The 10028-nt window shown below is 42.5% G+C and overlaps 1 non-coding gene across 1 annotated transcript; it reads right to left on the reverse strand.

The window, feature by feature from the left end:
• Positions 1 to 748: 748 nt before the first annotated feature.
• Positions 749 to 820, reverse strand: Trnac-gca. The gene has a single exon. It is a non-coding gene; the product is annotated as a tRNA-Cys (tRNA).
• Between the last annotated feature and the right edge of the window lie 9208 nt (positions 821 to 10028).

Genomic DNA, 10028 nt, shown 5'->3' on the forward strand with positions numbered 1-10028 from the left:
AGCTATGCCCCCTGGTCTGACTGTGTCTTCTTCTTCGCCTATGTCACTTGTGTTGGGACAGCCACAGTGCACTGTAGATTCATTCCTTCTCAAGGAGACTATGGAAGGTGACAGAATCACCACCAACAAACCAGAAACTACTCTCAGGCTATGAGTCACCACTGTTCCCCAGAGCACACTGTCACCACTGATAGGCTGTTTTCTATACAGCTTGCTTCTAAACGCAGTCTGAATTCCTTCAATAAATGAGATGTGGATGACAAGATAATGAAACTATTTTTCATTATGGAACATGGGACAATGAGAACATTCTCATTCTTTGGGCCCCAGGTATATGCTGACTGCGAAATTTCCAGATATCAAAACATACACCTCCCCATGCACAAAGTGCACCCTATGTTTAATTGCCCTTCATAACCAACAGTGAGGAGCAGACCCATCCCTATCCCCATCTCCTACCAGGGGAGGCTCGTGTTGACCCAGAAAACTGAACACTAAGACACAATTTCTGTCCCGGGAACACCGCTAATTCAGATGAAGCACTGTACGGGAGCAGATTTATTACATTTACACTCAAGGACTGGACAACAGGGAACAAATACATCATTGAAACAGGTTCACGGTTATTCCAGAGGCAGGCAACAATGCCCGGGTCTCTTTCCTTGTTCGGACAGAGCACATCGCCCCAAAACTTAGTCACAGAGAACAAGAAGCACTCAGGTTTAGGTCAGTAAATGAAAACACCAACAGGGGGCGCCCGGATTTGAACCGGGGACCTCTTGATCTGCAGTCAAATGCTCTACCCCTGAGCTACACCCCCTACTGTTCAGTAGGAGCCTCCCAGTGCTTTTCACCCGTGCTCCCACACGCAAAGCTGTGATCTGTAAGCCCTATTTATTCCTGGTTTGCCTGTAGAAATTCAGGGTCAGACCCTGGTCCACAGACTACAAATCGGCCAGAGGTTCCTCTACCCGTGTGCCACCCCCACTTCTCACTTCCGAGACCCCTGCTTCTCTGCTGGACTTGTGCACTCCACAGCTCACAGTACCAGTGCAAGGAGAGCTGGGCTTGGGAATAAAGTCTGCAGTGGGGCCTTTTCATCCTTAGCGCCTGCTCAGCTCCTCTTCGCAGTCCATACCTGCTTCCTCCTCCAGATTCTTCTTGCCTCACCATGCCCTGCCCCTCCCTAGTTAGGCAGTCTCCTAGGGGGTCCGTGCACCCTAAGGGACTGAAGGGGCCCTGGTGTGGTTCAGAGATGCCCCCTCTGTTCCACAGCAGGACAGCAGGCCCAGCTTGTATCTTTGTCCCCTGGTAGCTGTTCATTCACCTGGCAGGGACATACACCTGTCCTTCCTAACAGGACCTCAAGGATGCCAAGGATTGAGAGAAAAGACAGCAATCTAATGGGATGTTAGCTTTCCAGTGGGGGAGGCTGCAGCAGCTCTGTGGAAAAAGACTACAGTCTGGTCTAGTGCCTGTGCAGTTTATGTACAGAATTACTTTGTTATGCACAAACTACTTCACTTTAAAAACGATCTAAATTCAGAATAGGTATTTATTCCAGGGAGAACCAGGCATTGCCCCTTCGGGTTCACATAACCTGATACCAAGTTGCCCATTCTTAGCTCCAAGGCCTGAAGTCGGGACCCTTGTTCCTGAGACCACCGAAAGAGCCCTGTGGGTGGGAGTGGTGATTCAGCCCACAGAATCCAGAGCTACCTGGGGATTTGCTCAAAGTAAGAGTGCCAGGGATAGCCACAGCACAAATGTCCAGCCCTACCCCTTCACCCAGACCCTCACAGAGCAACTCTCCTGCTGCGCCACTGCTCACCCTCGCCAGCCACCTGGTGAAACTCAACTCAGCCCAAGGTTTCTGATCTCTGTACAGTGGGCTGCGAGCTCCACTGGAGGATACCAGACATCCTCACAGATTGGTGCCACCCAGGTTCATGACTGCTAGACTTGCTTGAGCTCCCGCTGTTGCCTGCAACCCATGAATCCTTCCCTGTTCTACTCTGAGCCTCCACTCTAGTTATTTTGCCAATTTGTCTACTCACCTTAAATTCTGGCCCCGTATCTCTCGCCTTGTCACTCATGCTACTAAAATGAAGACCTGTGGTAGGAAAATGGTCAGATTCCCACCATCAAGTCTACTATGTATAATGTGTCCATTCTCAAAGGACACACTGTCCCTAAGAATGAGGTCCGACCTTCCACCTGTGTTCTGAATCCCAGCTCAAAATAACTCTTGTTTTGTTTTTCAAGACTGAATAAAATTACATTGTATGCCTGTACTTTTCGCAGCAGTGGATGTTTGGGTTGCTTCTGCATTGTAGCTATTGTGCATAATGCTGATCTGAACATAGCTGTATCAGTACCTCTTTAAGACCCTGCTTTCAACTTTGGAATATAAACTCAAAAAAGAATTGCTGAATTGTATGGCTATTCTATTTTTAATTTTTTAAAGAATGTCCACGCTGTTTTCCATAGTAGCTGCACTATTTTTCCTAACAAGTATGATATACAAGGGTTCCAATTTGTCCACACTCATTAGCACTTTCTTTCTGATTTTGTAGTAGTAGCCATCTGTTATGGTTCGTTTCTGGATGTCCCCCCAAAGCCTCATGCAGTCATATTGGGGTGGGCTTCTCTGAGGAAGCTGAATCTAGAGTCTCTGATTGATTCGTAGTACAATACTGGGATTAAGGGCTCTGGGATTAAGGGTGAGTGATGGATGGATCAATCCACTGATTAAATTCACACCACCCTAATCCCAGCAGTCTGGATAAAAAAGAATATGAAGGAGGAGAAAAGGCTTGTTCCTCCTGCTTTTGCTCTTGTTGTTTTTGCTGTCTTCCACAGCCATGAACTGCTGCTCCTCTGCCATGTGCCACCCTGCCTTGGAGCCAGCTGATTATGGAATGAAACCTCCACAAACTTTGAGCTAAATAGACCTTCCCCCCTTTAATTTTGGATGTCAGGTGAGTAACTAAAACACCATCCTGGTGTGTACAAGGTGCCTTGTAGTTTTGATTTGCATTTCCCTAATGATTAAGATTATTGAACATTTCTTCATGTATCTATGGCCATTTGTATATCTTCTTTGGAGAAATGATTATTCAAGTCTGTTGCCTATTTTTTAGTTGGACTGTTATGTTGCTGAGTTTTAGGAATTATTGTATATTCTAGATACCAATTCCTTATAAGATATATGGTTCATAAATATTTTCACTCTTTCTGTGAGTTGATTTTTTTACTGTATTGATAATGTCTTTTGATGCACAAAATATTTTTAATTGCATGCAGTCTAATTTGCCTATTTCTTATTGTTGCCTCTGCCTCTGGTGTCATATTAAGAAAGAATTTCAAAAAGCTGGGCATTGTGGCACATACCTGTAATCCTAGCACTTGGGATACTAAAGAACATGAGTTCTAGGTCAACCTAGACCACATACCATATTTTCCCCAAAATAAGACCTAACCAGAAAATAAGCCCTAGCATGATTTTTTTTTCTCAGAATGCTCATAATATAAGCCATACTCCAAAAATAAGCCCTAGCAAAGGGCATCCACCAGATGGATATACTTAGTACAGAAGTGTTGAACTATAAAATATTAGTATATGATGAAATATAAATAAATATTAGCATTAATACTTAAAAGAAATAATACAAATTATAATTAAGTACCTGTAAATACCCAAGTGGGTGCCTTTGGACAAGAGGTCAATGCCTACGTAAACTGATGAACTTGAGACTTACTCCAAATGACCAAATGGAGTACAGACACAACGGAGGACTAATGTGTGCAACATACTGACTATAGTGATCCTCACCCTTCCCACCTCCTTTCTCCTCTGGAACACTCTTCTCTCCCACCAGATCTACTTCCGGAGCGTCAGCGGTGGGTAGCCTGATGTACCTTATGATTAGGTACCATTAGCCCAGAGTGGAGTAGGACCAGTGAACATGTGCATGGTTTAACCCTGTGCCCCACTCTGCTCTGGCTGACGCTGGCCTGCGCCGTGATTCCAAACCTGGCCCTTCTTGCGTGTTGCAGTACCCACTTCTTCCTGCAGGGGTGCAAAGGAGGCAGAGCTACACCTGGCATGCACACTGTGATAACCTCAGGCGGCACCTGCACGTTTACCAAGCTCCCACAATGATCCCTCAGGACACAGAATGAGGACTGGCCCCAGGGTGCAGACCGTGCACCATTTCAAACCCTGTACATCCCATCAGCTGTGCCCGAGGTCTCTGAACTGGGCGCCACATTCCTGCTCTTCTAAATCTACATTCTAGTCCCCTGGATGGCCTGGAGGGTGTATTAATCTGCTCATGTGGCTCCAGGTAGGAAATCGTGCATTCTTTGAACTGATAAAAAAAAATCAGGACAGGAGGAAGATTAGAGAATTATTGGTTTAATCACAGGGGCCTGAACCCAAGGCAAGGAGGTCCCAAGACAGTGTGCTTGCAGAGAACGTGAATCTTGACTTTCTTTTGTCAGATACTCACCGTGAAGGGCACAGGCTAAGGATGCTGAAGGATGTTTGGCTATAAGCGGCAATCCCAGTCCAGACAGGGCGGGAAAGCTCCTACAGAGAGGGGAACCTGTTGCTTGTTTTGCAGGGAAATAAAATTGTAGCAAGACCGGCTAGGCAGCTTCCAAGAGGCCCAGCCTGAGGAACATCTGTGGCAGCATTTTACAAGACTTTCAAGCACAGCTGAGCACGTAATAAGTATCGCTCACAGCTAGTTTAGTATCAGGGAGTACAGCTCAGGGGGATAGCATTTGACTACAGATCAAGAGATCCCTGGTTCAAATCCAGGTGCCCCCTGCTGCTCTGTAACTTTTCTCACTGGGGCTTTGAAAACTTAATTACTAAATTGTCTCTACACAACCACCCAGGTTGCCAAAGGCCAGCTGTAATTCACTTCTCAAGGCCTTAGTTCATCCTCTTCCCCAGCCCTGTGATGAGAACTCACCTAGGATAGATCTTTGTTATATTTTATCTTGCATTCCTCAGTGTTTTGAGTTAGGAGGACTTTTAGACCATCTAGTTTAGCATATTGCTAGTAAGAAAAACCCACTCATTTTCAAATAGCATCCTTTCTTTTTGTGCACCTGTCCTTGTCAGTGCTTTATCATTTCTTTACTCAGCTCTTTTGCTTATCATAGACTCTCCTTGTTCAGCTCTGTCTTTCCTGTGACTGGCATTAAGTAAGAATCAAATATGAATGAATGAACGAACATTATAGATTAATGGACAGATGAGAATGACTTCTCCGATGGTAGGAAACATTGTGATCACGGCCAGGGTGGAAGAGCCTCTGCTTCTACCAGGAAGCTGGATTAGGAACAGCGGTGTCCTTGTGCTGCCTGGCAGCAGAAATCCCTTTATAGCATATCTTTCCAAGTCCACGTTCAGTGACCTCATATTTGTAGCTTGACATTGGCCAGGGTGGGATTACTTATACCATGAAGTTGGAAAACACTACAAATCATATAGCCATGGAGAGCCAGTGAAACATTTACTGAGCCAGGACCATTGTTTGGAGGTCATGAAAACATGTAGAAAAAAATGAAACTAAATCAGGTTACATAGAACAAAATCCTAGGTCAGTGAAACAAACATTCAGAATTAAAGGAATCTTCCATTCTGAGCCTGTGGTGCTCAGGGTCTTATATTACTTTTGACTTTTTTTCTAGATTTGAAAAGGTTCAATGCCCTCAAATTTAGGATTAGAAAAGGGGTGATCAATGCAAGTGCCAGTGAGGAAAGTTTCAGAGCAGCAGGGGGCACCTGGATTTGAACCAGGGATCTCTTGATCTGTAGTCAAATGCTGCCCCCCTGAGCTGTACTCCCTGATACTAAACTAGCTGTGAGCGATACTTATTACGTGCTCAGCTGTGCCTGAAAGTCTTGTAAAATGTTGCCACAGATGTTCCTCAGGCTGGGCCTCTTGAAAGCTGCCTAGCCGGTCTTGCTACAATTTTATTTCCCTGCAAAACAAGCAACGGGTTCCCCTCTCTGTAGGAGCTTTCCCACCCTGTCAGGACTGGGATTGCCGCTTATAGCCAAACATCCTTCAGCATCCTTAGCCTGTGCCCTTCACGGTGAGTATCTGACAAAAGAAAGTCAAGATTCACGTTCTCTGCAAGCACACTGTCTTGGGACCTCCTTGCCTTGGGTTCAGGCCCCTGTGATTAAACCAATAATTCTCTAATCTTCCTCCTGTCCTGATTTTTTTTATCAGTTCAAAGAATGCACGATTTCCTACCTGGAGCCACATGAGCAGATTAATACACCCTCCAGGCCATCCAGGGGACTAGAATGTAGATTTAGAAGAGCAGGAATGTGGCGCCCAGTTCAGAGACCTCGGGCACAGCTGACGGGATGTACAGGGTTTGAAATGGTGCACGGTCTGCACCCTGGGGCCAGTCCTCATTCTGTGTCCTGAGGGATCATTGTGGGAGCTTGGTAAACGTGCAGGTGCCGCCTGAGGTTATCACAGTGTGCATGCCAGGTGTAGCTCTGCCTCCTTTGCACCCCTGCAGGAAGAAGTGGCTACTGCAACACGGAAGGAGGGCCCCTCCTCTCACCTAAAGTGAGGCTCTTAGAGGGTGAGGTGCAGGGGGTCAGCACAAGGAGACAAGGTCTTTGTCTTCCTGGGAGGAAGGACATTCTCCTGAGAATTATAACCACAGAACTGCTTTCACACATATTAGGGCTTTGAGTTTACACTGCCCATATGGTTCAGAAACTCTCCAACTTAATGTAAACGGTGCTCAGGCTACACTGATTCTGGTGGAATACGTAGAAGAAACAAACACAAGCTAAAGGGCATCCTCTCAGCCAGCCCACACGGGATACCCACTGATCCAACCCAGCTTTAAATAGGCTCAGGATTCAAAATATAGCTGGTCCTATCTGTCACTTATGCATCTGTGGATTCAACAATTCAGAAGTTAAAAATATTTTTAAAAAATATTTTCTGTATGAAGCACATTTCTGTCCTAAACATGTACAGACTTTTTTCTTGTCATTATTCCCTAAATAATTCAGTATAAAGATGATTTACATAGCATTTATATTGTAGTAGGTACTATAGGTCATCTAGAGATGATTTAAAGTATACAGGAGCATTGCCTAAATTCTATTAAAATACTGCACTATTTTATGTAAGGGGCTTGATCATCCTTGGATTTCGATATCCTCAGAGGGTGCATGGAACCAATCCTCTGTGGATACTGAAGGACAGCTATACTAAAATATAGCTAAAATATACAAGAATCAATCTACTATGAGTGAAAATCATCCAGAAAAAATTAACTGTCAGAAAACAATTCTCAGATGGCTAAAGTAAAGATGGCTAAAATTATTCAAAATAAGGAACTAAGAACGTGGGTTTTTTTTTTTAAAAGAAAAGATATTTATCTAAAATGAAAAAACACAATCACTAACACCAATCCTTTAATTAACAGATTAAACACGAATTAGACAAACTGAGGTAAGATTTAGTAGTGACAAGTCTTTAAAAAATGATGAAGAACAAAAGAGTAGCTAAGAGAGATGGGGAAAATAAAGAAGCCCAACATATGTTAAAACAAATTCCACATAGCGGAAGTATAATGGGAAGGTGAGACCATTAGAAGATGTAATGTCTAAGAAGACTTGTAGAAAGATATGGTACCTCAGATTTAGGATGTATAAATTCCAATAAAGGTAAGTAAAAGATCCATACCTGGGTACTTAAAAACATCATAAACAGATAATCTTAAAAGCAGAGACAAAGGACAAATCATGTACAAAGAATATTAAGGCAGTACACTTTTCAACAGCAACAGTGAACACCAGGAATGGAATAAAATGTTAAAAGTAGAAAAAACAATTGCAACCTAGAATTCTCCACTTAGCTAAACAAGCATTCAGAAAAGTAAGACACTTGCATATAATGCATATAAGCATTTACTCCTAACAAATCCTTCTTTAAAAAACTTTCAAAAGTTACTAGTAGAACACCAAACCCATAAAGAAAGAGAAAAAGGGAATAAAGATACCGGTGAGCGTACTGGCAAATCTAAACATCATAGGTTATATAAAACAAAACAATGACTTTAAATGGGGGAGGGACTTAAAATAGGATATAATGAAAAAGAACAATTATATATAAGACAAGCCAGCCATGGTGATGTATGCTTGCAATCCCAGCACTTGGGAGGCTGAGGCAGGAGGATAGCTGAGATTTCCAGGCCAGCCTGGGCTACATAATGAGTTCAAGGCTGGCCTGCAATACAAAGCAAGATCCTGTCTCAAAAAAATCCAAATAATTATATATGAAATAGAGGGTTGTGATGTGATTAAACTAATACACAAAAGGCCTTCTATTGTTTGGAAGGATGGCAGAAATAGAAATTAATATTATACTATATGAGTTACATAATAATTAATTATATATTAATCATATGTAATTATATAGTAATTAATTATCTATTAATATTATACTGTTTAACATGCAAATACATATATTAAAGTATAAAGTGCAATCCCTAACAGAATAAAAAAGGAAGACATTAATTTCAATCACTAGGGGCTGGGGAGATAGCTCAGCGGCACAGCACCTGCCTGGCAAGTGCAAGGTTGTGAGTTCAATTCCCAGTACCAAAAAAAAAGTTTCAATCACTAGAAAGAAAATTGATCTATCTAACAGAAAAATTCATTAAAAAGCCAAGAAGAAATCAGAAAAAAGCATATAAAAATCAAAATGAATGGATACACACTTGTTCCTTAGAATTCATTCTTTAATTTCAGGGGACATGAACTTGGCATGACATGACATTTAACAGATTGAGAGTTATATTTCTCCTATATCATTTGGAGGTCCCACTGAGATAATTGGAAAGAGGCAAGAGTTTGTTTTTATTTAATTGTGCCGCTACTTTGACTGGATTCTGGATTGTGACTCATCTAGGCAATGAAAACTTGTTTTTTTTTTGTTTTTGTTTTTTCTCCGGTACCAGGAACCGAACTCACGACCTTGCGCTTGCCAGGCAGGCGCTTTTGCCGCTGAGCTAAATCCCCAACCCCTAACTTGTTATTTTTTATTTGTCAGTTGCTTATGCCTAGTTTTTTTTGTTAAAATGATGGTAGATTTAACTTGAGAGCATAACAAAATGATGATGTTTCTTTGATGGGACATTTTATTTTTGCAGGCAGGGCTTTGTATTCATGTTTTGTATGTGCTGGATGTAGACTTACTAGTTGGTGAATTTACTTCCATTCCTTGCTTGACTTGCTTGACTTGTTTGGCTATTATGGTTTATTGCCTTATTTTAGACAGTGGTTCTGTGTTAACACTGGAACTCCTCCTAGTGGACTTTGAAAAGCTAACCAACAGGTGAACTTGGAAAATCTTGTGAAATAGGTTTTGGATACAATCTAGCCTCTATAAGAAATAAAATGGGCTCTTAAGAAACATAGGACTCTCTCGGCCAAATAAACTAGTGGGGCTGCCATCCTTAAATCTGGGAGGACAGGATTTACTGGGACAGTCTAGCCGGATCTCCCCTCATGGAGGTGATTGTCAAGCCTGTTCTGCCTCAGCTTCTTTCTGGTCTGATCCTCCACTGGTAAAGAAGCAATCTTAGTTCTTGAAATTCCCTGCTCTCACCTTCCCAGGCTGAGGGTGATGATTCATGGGCAGATTGTTTCATTAACTCACTGTGAGCATGCAAAAAGATCCTCTTTTCTCTGATCTCATTTCTGCTCTATTCTGACTTTGTACTTTCCTTTTCAGAGGCATGTTTCTACTGAAGATCAGAGAGAGAGGGAGAGAGAGAGAAGGGGGGGCTCTAAAAAGGTTCTACTTCCAATCTGTCTCTGCCTCTCTCTCCTTTCCAGTAACTAAAAATTTTCAAGTTGAGCCTATAAAGAGTGAGAATTTGTAAAAAGCACCAAAGACGAAATTATTTTAGATAAGGAACACATAACCCTGTTTCTAGGGCAGATGAAACTTTGGAATTTTGCT

The sequence above is a fragment of the Chinchilla lanigera genome, unplaced genomic scaffold (genome assembly GCF_000276665.1).
Source record: "Chinchilla lanigera isolate Chin_1 unplaced genomic scaffold, ChiLan1.0 scaffold00090, whole genome shotgun sequence".
Taxonomy (NCBI): domain Eukaryota; kingdom Metazoa; phylum Chordata; class Mammalia; order Rodentia; family Chinchillidae; genus Chinchilla; species Chinchilla lanigera.